Source organism: Chaetodon trifascialis, chromosome 20 (genome assembly GCF_039877785.1).
Source record: "Chaetodon trifascialis isolate fChaTrf1 chromosome 20, fChaTrf1.hap1, whole genome shotgun sequence".
Classification (NCBI taxonomy): domain Eukaryota; kingdom Metazoa; phylum Chordata; class Actinopteri; order Chaetodontiformes; family Chaetodontidae; genus Chaetodon; species Chaetodon trifascialis.
This window is the reverse complement of record NC_092075.1, coordinates 2,275,572-2,289,983: the sequence shown is the minus strand read 5'-3', so window position 1 is coordinate 2,289,983 and position 14,412 is coordinate 2,275,572. Positions and strand designations below refer to the sequence as shown.

Here is a 14,412-nt window from a genome sequence, read left to right as displayed (position 1 = left end):
CACTTCTGGTGTTTCTACATGTTCACCGGCGGCTGGCCGCTGGGGGGCGCCCTCCCCCTTTGCTGTCGGACAGACGGAGGTCCTGTCCTCTGATGTAACGGTTAACCTGAACGTACCGTATCATCATCACACTGGAGCCCAAACACCGGACGCGACAGCCGGTTGTCGGGTGATGGAGCGCGGCGGTGACTTCCGTCCACAGCAGCGGGGCTGACAGACGCGCTCACCGGGGAATGAACGCTCCGTGCGGGCGTGCAGCAGGACGGACGGCGCTACTTCATGGCCCTCCTGTGTGGGAAAACGCAGTTTTAACTGACAGCGATGTTGCGTTCAGGCTTTCTGCAGCTTGGAAACCCAGCGGAATAACCGGGACTGCAGACGGGCTGAGAGCTGCAGGTGAGTCGCTGTGTTGGTGACCTGATGGCGCCACCTATTAACTCTCAAATATCTCATTAATTAGGCAAACTGACACGATGCAAATGTTGATTATATCCTCCGGTACGCTTGGCAGTGTTTGGCTGGGCTGCAGTGGTCAGGTGGCATCCATCACTGCAGCTTTCCCAGCTGATCAATAGAGTCTGAATATCGGGTTCTGCTCTCCTGAACGCTGCTTTAAGACAGTAATATTGTGTGTTTGATAGTGAGTCTCTCATATCATCCCAAGCCTTGAAGCTGCTCAGTATGCACGCTAAATAAATGGATATATTTCAGCGTGCATGACTGGATTAACCTGTTAGTGAGCCCAGGGGCAAGAATCATTGTTTTGGCCCCCACCTCCTGCCTCTGTGTACGCAGGTTCCCATCAGTGCTGCAGACCAAGGCCCCAGATTCACTCTGTGACAGCTGAACAGCCTTATTTAGGAAAGTGTGCTGCGTGAGCACAAGATCATCTGAAATAATTCACCATCAGAAATACTTACGAACACTTCAACACCTCAACAAGATAAAAACCACAACGTGCACGACTCACTGTCCTTGATTTTGTCTTTAATTTGGTGCAAATTTCAAAGTAATTAAACCACCAACAAGCAGCTAATGTTAGCATGCTAACATACTTGCAATGATAAAATTAACATGATAATTTTAAGCAGGCATTATATTAACCATATTACTTTAGCTTGTTAGACTCTCATATTTAAGCTAAATGCTAATGTTAGCATGCTAACATGCTTCCAATGATAAAATTAACATGATAATTTTAAGTAGGTGTTACATTAACCGTCTTACTTTAGCACGTTAAACCCATACATTTAAACTAAATGCTAATGTTAGCATGCTAACATGCTTACAATGATAAAATCAATATGATAATTTTAAGCAGGCATTATATTAACCATGTTACTTTACTGTGTCAAATTCTCACATTTAAGCTAAATGCTAACATTAGCATGTTAACATACTTGCAATAATAATATTAATATGTTGATTTTAAGCAGGTGTTACATTAACTGTGTTACTTTAGCACATTAAACTGGCATATTTAAACTAAATGCTAATGTTAGCATGCTAACATGCTTGCAATGGTAATATTAATATGCTAATTTTAAGCAGGTTTTTTGTGTCTGGTTGATAATCCAACTTTGTTTGTAGGTAGGAACTGCTTTCCACCTGAGGAATGAGTGTTGTTCACTAGATGAGGAGACACTGTGATTGTTTAGTCTGGAAAAGTCTAGAAAATAATGAAAAATCAGCATAAAAGAGCAATAAAAGACAAAGAATGGCAGCAGATGTTCAGGTTTTAGAGGCTGGAAGCAGGTGTGCTGTATTAACTGTGCCTGTCCTTGTCACAAATGTTCTGCACATCCTGCTAACAATGCAGGCACCTCCAAGGCTGCAGCTATTCTTAGACGCTGAAGGTGAAAACGCTAAAGAGGTGCCGTCGTGTGTGATCCTCACCGCGCCTCTGACTTATTTAGACGGATGCTGCACCGAAGCCAAGACTTTCTAGGAAGGACACTCAAAACCTGGAGAGAGTCTGTCGGCCCGTCATGGCGTCTGTGCACAGCAGCACAAAAACATGTCGACTGATGCATGAAATAATCCTCCATGAAGTTTGATTAGTTCTGATCATTTGTTTTATTGGGTGATCTCTTTCAATGGCATGTGCAGCTTTTTAATGTAATAAGAGTGTGCAGCGTTTGTGCTAAACGCTAACATCAGTGTGCTCACAGTGGCGATGCTAACATGCTGGTGTAATGTTTACCTTAGTCTATGCTAATGTGTGCTAATTAGCGCTGAACAGAAAGTGGAATCTCATTAGCTTTGCAGGTATTTGGTGATACAGTCTTGGACACAGATAATTTTGACCTGCTGGTGGCACTAGAGGAAAAGTCACTACAATCATGAAGGTGCATCTTCAGAGGAACATAAAGGTCAAAATGACAGGGAATAGTCTGGATCAAACTGAGCAGCAGAGCGTGGCTAAAAATCCCTATCCCACCGCCGCTCTGCTGTCACCAAACCATCAGCTCCATCTCAGAACGCACTGGTCCCATTTGCTCCCAGTTCAGGTCCCGCGTGCAGGGTTTGAGTGTGTGGTGGGACTGAAAGAAGATGGAGCCTCACAGGATCTGATTATTAGGCCAAAATGATTAGGTTTGCTTTAATGAATGCTGTTAGGAAGTGGCCACCGCAGAAAGAATGAGTCATGGTATTGATTGCCGCCCCCTCCTTCAGTTGCTCCTTCTCCCTCACCTCCTCCCAGCCCTCCCCCCTCCCTCCATCACATCTCTCCATCCATCCTTCCCCTCAAAACTCATGTTGTGAGTTCATCTTTTCCTGCCATCTCCTCCTCATGTGGACATTTCTTTCCGCCTCGTCTCTCAAAAGACACGGTTTGAGGGGAGCTGGCACGCAGCCGGGCCGGGCCGGGCGCTGCATACCAATAACGACATGGCACTGGATGACAGACGGGGAGGAGGAGGAGGAGGAGGAGGAGGACGAGGGAGACGAGGAGACGAGGAGGGGGTCTTGTCACGAGAAGCCACGTCATCGCAGTGTGTGGAGGCTATTTTTAGCAGGGTAAACAGAGGGATTCCAGCCCACTGATCGTGGCCTGCGTGGAGGGAGGCTGGAGACGCTCCGCGGTGCCACTCTGGATGTGAATGAACGCCGCTCTTATTCAGCCCGTCTGCGCCCGCCGTCACAGCCAGAAACACTGCGCCACAAATAGACCAACGAGCTCCCGGTCTGCCACCTCCTCCTCCTCCTCCTCCTCCTTGTCTTCCTCGCTCTGCTGCACATACATGAACATACACACTGAGTCTTTCATGTGGAAATCTGTAACATGCACCCCGGTGACAACAGTGACCAGGAATAATGAGGCTCACACGAGAACATTAGAAATAGTCAAAATATTGCAAAGAAGCTTTTCGGGTCAGTGAACACACCGTCATGTAATGTGATCTACTCACTACTGTAAACAATATACAGAAGAAAACAGCAGCAAAGAAGCCATTTTCTGCGTTACGGGTACTTTGGTGCTTCTGTTTGAACGTTGGACTTGTACTTTTGTGTTTTTATACCCTGGAATTACTATTTTTAACTCAGCGAAGGCTTTGAATGCTTGTTGCACCGCTGATGCAAACAGAACAAGCTGCATATAGAGTCACATTGTCAGGGTGCACAGTCAGATGGTGCCCTTTGCAGGAACGCTATAGATGTAGACAAGGCCCTGAGAATCTAAAGCCGTCACATTTGGCCACGTTTGCGGTGCTCGCTTTGAGCACTTCCTCTAATTAACAGTCGCCGGGCTTTGTGCAGATCCAGCGAAGCGTTGTGTCCTCATCAAATATTCAGACGCACACAGGTATTCAGTGGACGAGCTTCAGCGCCCTGCATACCTGACACCGAACCCAGAGCGTCACTGCGTTAGTTAAAAGGAATCTCTGTGCGTCTGATCCCTCACAGGTCAGACTGACGGCCACGCCAGCAGCTCTGTGAGGCTGCAGCAGTGGAGCTTTGAGCTAAATGCTAACAATGGAAATATGATTAATTAAAATAGTTACACAAGAAAAGATGATTTTTTTAATTGATGCTCAAATGCCAGAAAAGTTTGACAAATGCTCAACATGCAGCTCAAAGTGACGTCTTCTGTTTTCTTTTTTTTGCTTGAGCAACAGTCAAAAACTGCTCTCTTAAATTTCCTTAAATAGCGAATCTACAAAGCGTTCAGCTCTAACTGAAAAACAGCAGTTCCTCCAACATTTGTTGAGATGTCTCAGTCTGGACCGGCACGCCGACGGCAGCTGAAAACAGTTTTGTAATCTGTGCGTAATGATTTTGTGCGAGGGTGATACATCTCCCCTCAGCAGACGCTCTCTCGCTTACGGTCAGACGTAATAAATGTTAGTAGTCGAGAGCTGGACCAGCAGTCTGAATGGATGCTTAATCTCTGTGACAAATGAAAGTGGGTGAAAGGACCTGGTGTCACTGCAGTCCACGTCACCCACGCTACGTTAGCCAGCCTCCGAGGCCCTGGAGCCGGGCCAGACCGTAATGGTATTGACCCAAGGAGTGGATCTTCCCCCCTTTTATCTCTGGGCCGTCAAATCTCTCAGCTCTATTACCAACAGTCTTCCTCTGCTGCGTGACTGTTTGCCCCCCCCCATGTGCAGGTATGTGTATGTATCAGGTGTCACATCTAAAACCATCATCACTTCTTCCCCTCCACTCGTGTCAGTGTGAAGGTGAGGCTATAACTGGAGGAGGACTGATGGGAGGTTGTTGAAAGAAAGGACAGAGCGCGCCTGAACGCCTCCAGGCGGGTTGCACTGACCATAAGCTGTTTAAAACATGGACGCAGCCTCGCAACGCTATTGAAGAGCCATTGTGAGGCTCAGTGACTCCTGCCGTCACCATCTAGACTGGGCAAAGAGGTGGAGCCAAGGAGGCCAAATGAAGCCTGGTTGCAGAAACCGTCAAAGCGGCCGTGCCCATAGTTATGCATAACTTTAAGCCTAAATATGATTTAAACAAGTGACTTATGTAAAAAGTCTGTGTGGTCGTCATGAACGCCGAAATTAGCTGCAAAGACCAAACATGTTTATTTCTGCTGTAAAGTTTTAATATGGGGGTCTATGGGGATTGACGCGCTTTTGGAGCAGCCTCGAGTGGCCGTTGGAGGAACTGCAGTCGCCTATGTCAACTTTACAGCACGTGTTATTTGTATGCGGAGGACACAGTCTGGTATTTGACTCTCCAGACGTCTCTGCAGAGTATCAGGCGTGTACTCAACGCTCACAAGACAAGATGTGTTTTAGTCTCAAGAATCCGTAATTCCAGGTCACTCTTATATCGGAATAAGGCGTTTTTTAGTTTCGGGGACAGTCGACCGTCCTGTCTGTGCTCGGCTGTGGAGGCGTCCTTTGTTCTCGTGCTGCTCGCTCTGCACTCATCACAGGAGATAAATCTTCATCACATCTCATCGCTGTGTACCTTATGAAGTAGGCTGGTCCTCAGTAGCAACAAGAGAACGACACTCTGTCATTTTTATTCCTAAAGGCCTCCAGCACAAGCTGCCTCAGTGTAATCACAGCTCAGCAGAGCTGGTCTCAGGTCTGTTTAAGTCTACTTACGCTATAAATCCACTAGAAATGGAAAGAATTACAGGGGATTTTAAAACGTGAATGTCTCATCGTTGGATGAAAAGCTGGTTAATGAGAGTGTCTAATTAAATAAAGGTGACTGTGATGCTGCCTTCAGGTGAGCAGGAAGCTGCTGGAAGTCACAGATTTCCATGTTAAAGCGTCCAAGAGTGGAATGATCCTCAAATCAGTGAGTGAATTTCTGTTCTCGTTCCTCGGATGTTTGTTTGGAAGCGCGTTGAAAACCTTCACCGACGCACAAACTAACCGACGGGAACCGAGCGGCGATTAGCCGAGCTCGCCTCCCTCCTCAGACGGTGATGCATCGCCGCCGTTTACCAGAACGCAGCAAAGCAGAGCAATTGGAAAAGCATCACATGTAACCCCACCACCACCACGCCGCTCCCAGCCATCACCCCCTCCGCCTCCACTACCGCCCTGAGCTAAAAATAGCCTCTCATCTCTCATCACCCAGCCATCACATCAGGCCTGCGTTGGCTCTCATTCGCTGCCTTCGCCTCTTTAATGGCATGTTTGATCACGTCAGCTGTGGGTGAACATGTCAAGGAAAAGACACTTCAGTTTTTAAACAAGGGGAGGATTTCCTAACACGCTGCCCTCAAAGCGGACTGAGGAAGGAAACCGTTTCGAAACTTGACTTCTGCTCCGTATCTGGTGTTACAGCAGGATGAGTGCAGTACTTTCATGGAGTGTTAGTACTCTGAATTCACAGTACTGTGCACGCCTCGCTCACAAAACGTTAGCAGCTGCTGATTGAGTCTCATCTCGGCTGTTTCTCATTCACAGGGAGGACGGCGGAAACACCCCTGGAGATGGACTGCAGGTCAGTGACAGTGGATCTGTCGGGGGGGGGGGGGGGGGGGGATTATTTCTTTAGATAAGAGTACAACAATACAAGCTGGTTTTCATGGATATTAATTAATATAATAAAACGACACAGAGCGATCATATAACTGTAATAACACCATCAGACGCACACACATAAAGGCTTCACACAATCCAAACCACGGCCGTGTTTCAAGCATCACCTGCACAGATGAAAGGAGGTCAGCAGTTCTGAGCCTGCTCTGAAACTAAATGTGAAGGTAAATACGGTCAAAACGAGAACGAGCAGATTTGACTTAATTAATTCAGTCTGATGGTGCTTTAGATGTAAAATCTTAATGATGATGGAAAGAAGAAAACACACACTTCTTTTCTCTAAAGTTTACTTCTTATGTGAAATTTGACCTTTTTGGAGAGTTAACGGTTATTTAAACCACCTGAGAGGTTTGCTGAGGTCGAGCGTAGACATCGGAAACAGGACGTATGTCCTGAGAGGCCATTGGCCGAAGCAGAGAACGATCACCTGAAGCTTGGCAGTGAGTTTCAGCTCATTGTTTATCCGAGCGGCTGTGACTTCACTGCTCTGGTTCACTTTCACTGCTCTCATAGTGTGGTTTTCAGCTACAGCGGGCGGCTGATTTCAGAGAAAAAGCTCTAAAAGTCCTGTGAACACCACCTGCTCAGCGGCAAACAGCAGATGGACGCAGTTAGAGACAAGCCGGTGAACACAGTGCAGCATTTAGCGGCTAAAGAGGCAGATATTCCCTCAGGAGCTGGAGGAGACCAAAAACTGAGCTAAAAGACAGAGAATGATGCTGTTCAGTATCTGTTAGATATGTGAAGAAGCAGCTGTCTTCTGTCAAGTTCAACACATCAACTTAAACTTATGTCGCTGTTTATGAAGCTTTATGAACTCAGTTAAAGACTAAACTTATTGTTTGTGTCGTGCTATGAGGTAAAATCGTAATCTGGAAAGTAACTAGTAACTACAGCTGTAAGATAAATGTAGTGGAGTACAAGAATAAAGCAAGTGAAGTGAAGTACAAGTACCTCAATACTTCAATACTGTAGTTAAAGTGACACCATGCGAAGTAGCTTATGGTGGCTAGCATGGTTAGCTCATGTTAGCTAACTTTAGGTTGATTTTGCTGTTTAACTGACATCACTGAGTGTGTTCACCGGCTCTTCTTGTGCTACTCTTACACTATATTTTAGTACAAGTACCGTCGTTTCTGAAGCTGCAGCACGTTTCTCCTCATCGGTCACTGTCATTTCAACCCTCGAGTAAACGACCTCTGAACCACGTAGCCTGACCACGCGGGTGTGATCATGAAATCAAACCTCAGCTGAAGTGATCCAACACATTCTGCAGCAGCCACAGTGACGTCCTGACGAAATAGCGTCAGTGACCTGCAGGAGGCTGCTGCTGGACGTGAGGATGAGTAACAGCAGCGTCTGGTGAGGAAGGATGTGTCGGACAAATTAACAGCCGTAAGAGTGGCAGATGTTCCCGTCGTGGAGCTGCATGCGTCGCAGGATTGTGGTGTTTACAGAGCAGGAGTTGATTCTGTTAGCGTGTGTTCTGCTGATGCTCAGATAAACTGTGTGCGTGCGTGTGTGTGTGTGTGTGTGTGTGTGTGTGTGTGTGTGTGTGTGTGTGTGTGTGCGTGCGTGCTGGGCGGAGCACCCATCAACAAGTCATTTCATTCTGAGGATGCTCGTCCCTGCAGCTGGCAGATAAAACGAGAGGGCGAGCGGAGCAATGTACAAATCACAGAGCTCGCTCTCAGCCTCGCTTCCTGTTTGTCGGTATGACAGCAGATTTAATCTCCCTGTGAGTTTGCCTTTTGTCATCTGTTGTGCTGAAATCTCTCAAGCGAACACACGAGCTGGATGTCGCGTGTGAGGCAGCAGCCGGACCTCCTCCTGTACGACACGTCTGGCTGCAGGTGGGATATTTTTAACCTCAGACCCTCTGAGACGTGTCGGCTGGGTGTAATTAAAGAGACGTTTAGAAAGTCACGTGAGGCGCAGAGTTTATCCTACGCTCGCTCAGCACACGTCGTCTCATTGGAGGGACCGCAGAGCTTGTTGCTGTTCTGAAGGCCTTTCCAGAATCCTTAAAGGATCCGTTTGACACCACTCTCATCCGTCTCCAAGGAGCCAACAGGCTATTAGCTTAGCATGAAGACTGGAAACAGGGGAAACAGCTAGCTCCAAAGCTAATTCATGAACAGGTTCTCTATCATGTTTAATCCATACAAAACAGAAAAAGTATGAAAGCAGCAGAAACTGGAAGATAAAACATTAATGAGCTTAAGGTGGATTTTGTTACCATTGGACCGAGCCGGGCTAGCTGTTTCCCCCTGTTTCCAGTCTTTATGCTAAGCTAAGTTAGCCTCAGCTTACTGATGTCAGGGTGGTGTTGAACTTCTCATCCAACTCAACAAGAAAACTAAAAACGTCTGGCCTCAGAGTGTCTGCAGACTGTTTTCTGCTGCCACAATAAGGGATTTAAAGGGAACGTGTAGAATCCTGTAACAAACTGCACCTTTAAATACGTTAAAAACTAAACATGTGCAGTCTCTGAAGAGCCCACAGGGTCCTTTAACAACACATACGCTGTTCTAAACAAGCATCTGGATGAAAAAAGACACAAAAGAAAGACTTTTAATCTGTTTCCAAAGTTGTTATTGTGTTTTCTAATCTCTGCTCTTTTTGTAAAAAAGGCAAAATATTTTTTATTTTGTATAAATTCATAAAGCAGTGGAAAGCATCAGTATGTGCCTTTATAAAAGGTCATTTCTGACCTCCGTCTTTGTTCGGATCAGGAAAAGTTTCTTTAAGATTCTGAAAATATCTTAAAAACGGTGTTAATGTTTGTCAGACGACGGCTGGGTGTTTATTTTCTCCTGAATCGGATGTTTTGCTCTCTGACTGCAGTCAAATCTTAATGCATTAGAGGCACAAACATGTTTATTAGCAGTCACTGATCACTTGAACACAGGCTTTCATTTGCTTTTCTTTGCACTTCAGTTTTGCATTTTAAATTACTGTTGACACCAGATGTGAGCCGTGCAATTTAAATCATTAAAGTGCAGAAAAGCTGCAGCGGGATCCACATGTAAATGTGGGTGGCAGCCGCAGAGGAAGCGGAGCGCCGTCACGGCTGCAGTCTGCATGAAAAGCGTGTGCACGTTCCCTCATTGGCTGATTTGTTAGTCAAAAGCAGAGACCTGCGTTAGCGCCACTCAGCCGGCTCATTGAAATTCTGTGGACAATGCAGGTGAGACAAACACACAGCAGGAAAGGCAGGACGGTCACGACACCCTGCAAATAGATGCATAATCATCAGAGCAGGTGATCCGCCTCTGGGAGCGCAGATAAAATGATTCATGCACATGTTCTGCACGTCGTCCAGGCCGAGCGTCACATTTCAAAAGGAGCACACGTGAGCGAGGAAGCTCAGGTTTGAGTGCACGTCAGCAGCGTGTCGCTCGTTCACCGCACACGTCAGTCTTATAATGTTATTGATCATCGCCTCCTTTCATGAAAAATGACAGTAAAGCTGCAACAGCCAATCGATTCGTTGGATTTTTGGATTTTTTAATGAAAAATGCCCAAATTTTTCCAGATGTTTGATGAAAAATGAATGGGATATTTTTATTGACTGCGATGTGTATTAACAAGAGAATTAAAGTAAGAGGAGAATAACATCGTTCAACTCTTCATTATACAACACTGTCTGTGCTTAGTCTTAAAGAGGTTAATATTAATGGAAATTTAGGAGATTTACAGTAAAACTAAAGGATGCAAAGCTCTTTTTAAATGTAGTTATGAGTTTTCTACCTGAACACAAATTCCTGCACATCTGTCCTAAACTTCCTGGATGAGCTGCAGCTGTGAAACAGGTGGAGAGCCGAGCGTCAGCGTCAGAGAGCGATGAGCACCGAGGAGGCAGGCAGTCCGGGGGGCTGCATCACAACAAACCCCACCAATCGGGCCTCAGCCTCATGCGTCTCCATGGCAACAGAGCTTCCTCAGCACCCAGGAGGTGGAGACAGCGAGGAGGGGGAAAGGGAAAACAGAGCGGGGTGGACGGGGGGGAGAGGAGACGGGAGAGAGAGGATCGATACCTTCTCTTATTTCGCAGCGAGGATTCAAAAAGCGAGGCTCCGGCCCGATCGGGGGGCGAGCTGGGCGAGGAGTGGCTGACGGCAGCGAGCGCGGGGATGGGGTGGAAGGATGCCTGGGCTGCTGGTCTCTCTGGGACCAGGATCTGCAGTGGCCCCTAAGCCTCCGCTCAGCTGGGTGGCTGTGGTGTTTCCTGCTGCGAGGTAAACATCTGCCTTCTTCCACTCTGAGCGGCGGGTTTCCTCCGAGCGGCACTGGTAGGAAAACACTGGTAGATTAGATGAAGGCAACATGGACGCCTGCCTGCTGGACTGCTCTCACAGTCCAGGCTGGTGTAGACGGAGGATCTGCAGGTGGCTGCTGTTACAGGCGGCGTTGTAATTTTCTGCAAGGAACATGCGAACGTGAGAAGCGATGGCTTCACGTTTGAGGATTTATCCGTGCGCCTGCTTTGGCGAGGAAACGTCTTCCTGTGTGCAACATGTTTAATGATCACGCTGGGCGGTTGTGATGTGCTGCACGTTCAGGGAGTTCTTCATCTCGAGTAGAGTACGCTGATGGGAGGAAGCTGTGAAAATCAGCCAGGATAGGAGGCAATGCTTGGCACAGAAAAGGCGTGAAATAACATTTGATTATATTTAGTTCATTTTAATGGAAATATTCAGTCGGCGTTCAGTTTTCGGTCTCAGCTGCTCATGATCAGGACTTGAAGCTCTCCTGTAACCTGCAGAAACCATACCTCAGTGTGTGTGTCGTCCTCGGCCGGCCTGTGTGTGTTGCAGACGTCATCTGATTCGCTGACAATCCAGCGTGTTTGTTCAGACGTGAAGATTTCTGGGCTGTGTTGTGAATCCGTGTGTGTGTTATTGTTATTATCAAAAGCGGAGACAGATCCCATCAGGGGATCTTGTTAGCGCAGCACGACTCGTGCTGCTCTTCTAACTGCTGAAGAAAGGGATCAGATGCATCCTGGTGCATCACGCTGTGATGTGTAACAGAAAGAGACAAGATGCTCTGGTCTCTTAAACTTGCTGGTGCATGTCAGATTACACTGACACATATGGCTCATAAATATATATATACTTCTACCAGGTGTCCTTGTGATCGTGGTAATTCATTGGAAATGCGTTCTGCCAACAAGATCTGAGGAATTTAATTTTGATTTTCATGGATTAAACATTGAACAAAGACTTAGGAAACCTCACATCTACATGGGTTTCCATGCCACGTCATTGTGAGATGCTCGTGCAGGCGAGAGACAAACCAACAAGGGGATCTGGTTTTGTGAATTAAACTGTGTAAGTCAACTAAAAAACAGTTGGCATGTTGTAATTTTTGAGTTTTGGGTGAGGAAGAAACATCTGTTTTAAGGAAAACCAGGTCGCACCGTTTCTGCACATCAGTGCTGTTAATTCCAGAAATTATTCAGGTTCTGTGATCAATGCTTCGCTGATCAGTTTGACATGAGGTAGAAGATGGCTTTATTCCTAAGACACGTTATGAAGTTATGAAGAAAAACAGCGTAATATGCAACTTGAACATTAATCTTACATTACTTTTCTATGCTAACATAAATTTTTTTTAATGGTATGGCTGCCTGTTGATGTCCTTTCTCACTAAATACACATGCTAACTTTATGTAGCATTACTGCTGCGAGCTGCCTGAAATTCCCTGCATCATGTCAGTTAGCTACAGTTAGCCAATGTTTTTGCGTGTAGTTTAATTAGCTTTGGAAATGTGCCACATATGTCTTTGCCTCTGAAGTAATTTTACTGGTTCCCACTAAGTTTCTTTTTTTCAGATAGTGATAATGCTGCTAGCTGCATACTTAACCTCAATTGTTTGAACAGAAATGTCTGTTTAGCTAGATTAAAATAATTCTTGACACGTGTCGTGAGTATCAATGTCCTTGCAGTGAAAATAAGGATTATAATCAATATTTTTCCATTAGCACGACGACTACTCTTTACATCTCCAAACTTTACTCTTTGATTCACTCCCGCTGCTCTCATAATGTTGTTTCCAGCGTTAGCATGCAGCTATCGTCCCACACAGCAGCAAACAAACACACTTAGCGACTAGCTAGTTAACGCAGTCGAGCACTTAGCAGCTAAACACTCAGCTGTTTCCCTCAGGAGTTGGTGGAGACCAAAAACAGAGCTAAAAAGAGAGTGAATGTTGGATTTGTTTCAGCAGATGGACACAAAAACGACCCCAAACCCTGACCGTGAATGTTGCTTCACATCTGCTGTATGTGTGCTGTTTGCTAACAGGTTCATCACATTACCTTAAAATAAGTTGAGTTATTGCAGGTTAAAGACCTGAGTGTTCACCTGTGGTTTTAATAGAATAATGAATAAGTTCATAGATCTTATTTCTCGAGCTGCAGAGGTTGGTGACCTCAGCTCTGGACATTTTAGAAACATCCACAGTCTCGTAGCTGCACACAGGGTTTGAGTTTAGCCTGAACGGCAGGTTGGGTTGTGCTGTTCGGGGCCTCGGCTGAGCTGAAAGTCGGCCCCTGGGAACGAGGCGCCGGCAGGCGGTGCTGGGTGTAATGGGCTGTTTCCCTCCGAGTCGGTCGCCTCAGTGGAAAATTTGGTGTAATTTAGCTGCAGGCCCTCTCAGTCTGCCGTCACGCAGGGCTTTGATGGAGGGCAGCTGGCAGCCGCTCGCCCTCTTAGCGCTGCCGATGAGACATTTGCTTTCTCCGCGGACACTGTGGACACCGACTGATTTTCAGCTGAAAGCTCAATTAGGAGGCTTTTATGTTGAAATTTCTCAGAGGCTGCACGAAGACAGTCTTCTGTTGTTTTTTGTTGGCGATTGTGAAAATGTTTTCACACCGCTTTGAGCCGCCCGGCAGCGCTCAGAGGTTCGATTTCTAAAGAGGCCAATCTTCCTTTGTGATTGGCTCCATGTTTTCTTGCTAATGCCATAATGGGAGGTGCAAACTCCATCAGTTAAATGGATTATGGTGGGCAGAGGGACGCGGGGAAGGCGGAAAGCTAATTTCCTACATGCTGTGGTCTGGTAGCTCTGTTGGAAATTGGCCATGAGCCCAAGGGAACTTTGGTTAGGTCCAAACCCAAAGTAATCAGAGGGAATGAAGCCATATTCCAAAAGAGGTATTGAAGGATGCTGAGACGCAAAGCATTACATCACACCGCACTTCCTGTTATTCTCTGTGTAATGTAATTGAAGTATGTGGTCGTCTGCCAACTGAGAGCCAGTGTTTTAATGTTGTGGTTTCAGAGATAAGTGCTCAGTTTATTAGTCAGACTGGAGTAAAGCTGATTGTGGCTTATGCAGTATGAATATACTGAAACACACACACACACACACACACACACTCATGATACAGAAACACTAGATAACATGAAAAACTTTTGAAAGTGGAAGTCTGCTCAGGTAATGTACTGAACACTGAACGTAATGATGTTTTTGCTGGTGACTGGTTTTCTGTTGAGACAGAGCAGACAGACGTCACCAGAGCTGCTGGCGGACAGCACGAAACAGTAGGAAATCAGCCCTTTTAATAATCATCTAAGTCATATATGAGGCAAAAATACCAGATACTACCAGTTTCCAGCTTCTCGGGTCGAACATCTTTGAGTTTGGGACTTAAACACAGAAGACGTCGACTCTGGAAACTTCTCTCTTTAAACCTTCATTAACTGAATTTTAGTTGGTATGATAAGCTCCATGGCAAACAGTTCTTTATTTACACATCCAGACACATGATCGTTCGTCTGGAGGCGTGTCTCTGGCACCTGGTGAAAGTCTGTCTCTCTGAACGTCTTTTCGCTCTGTGTTTGGTCTCCATGCTCCTCTGTGCTCACCGGC

The 14,412-nt window shown here is 46.2% G+C and overlaps 1 protein-coding gene across 2 annotated transcripts in view; it reads left to right on the top strand.

Moving 5' to 3' along the window:
* The first annotated feature begins 122 nt into the window (after positions 1-122).
* LOC139348801 (membrane-associated phosphatidylinositol transfer protein 2-like) overlaps positions 123-14,412 on the top strand; it is a 34,934-nt gene continuing 20,644 nt past the window's right edge. For both annotated transcript variants that reach the window (XM_070989146.1, XM_070989147.1), the window contains exons 1-2: positions 123-396; positions 6,393-6,429. The gene's annotated coding sequence lies outside the window, so the exon portion shown is untranslated. The remainder of the gene's footprint in view (positions 397-6,392; positions 6,430-14,412) is intronic.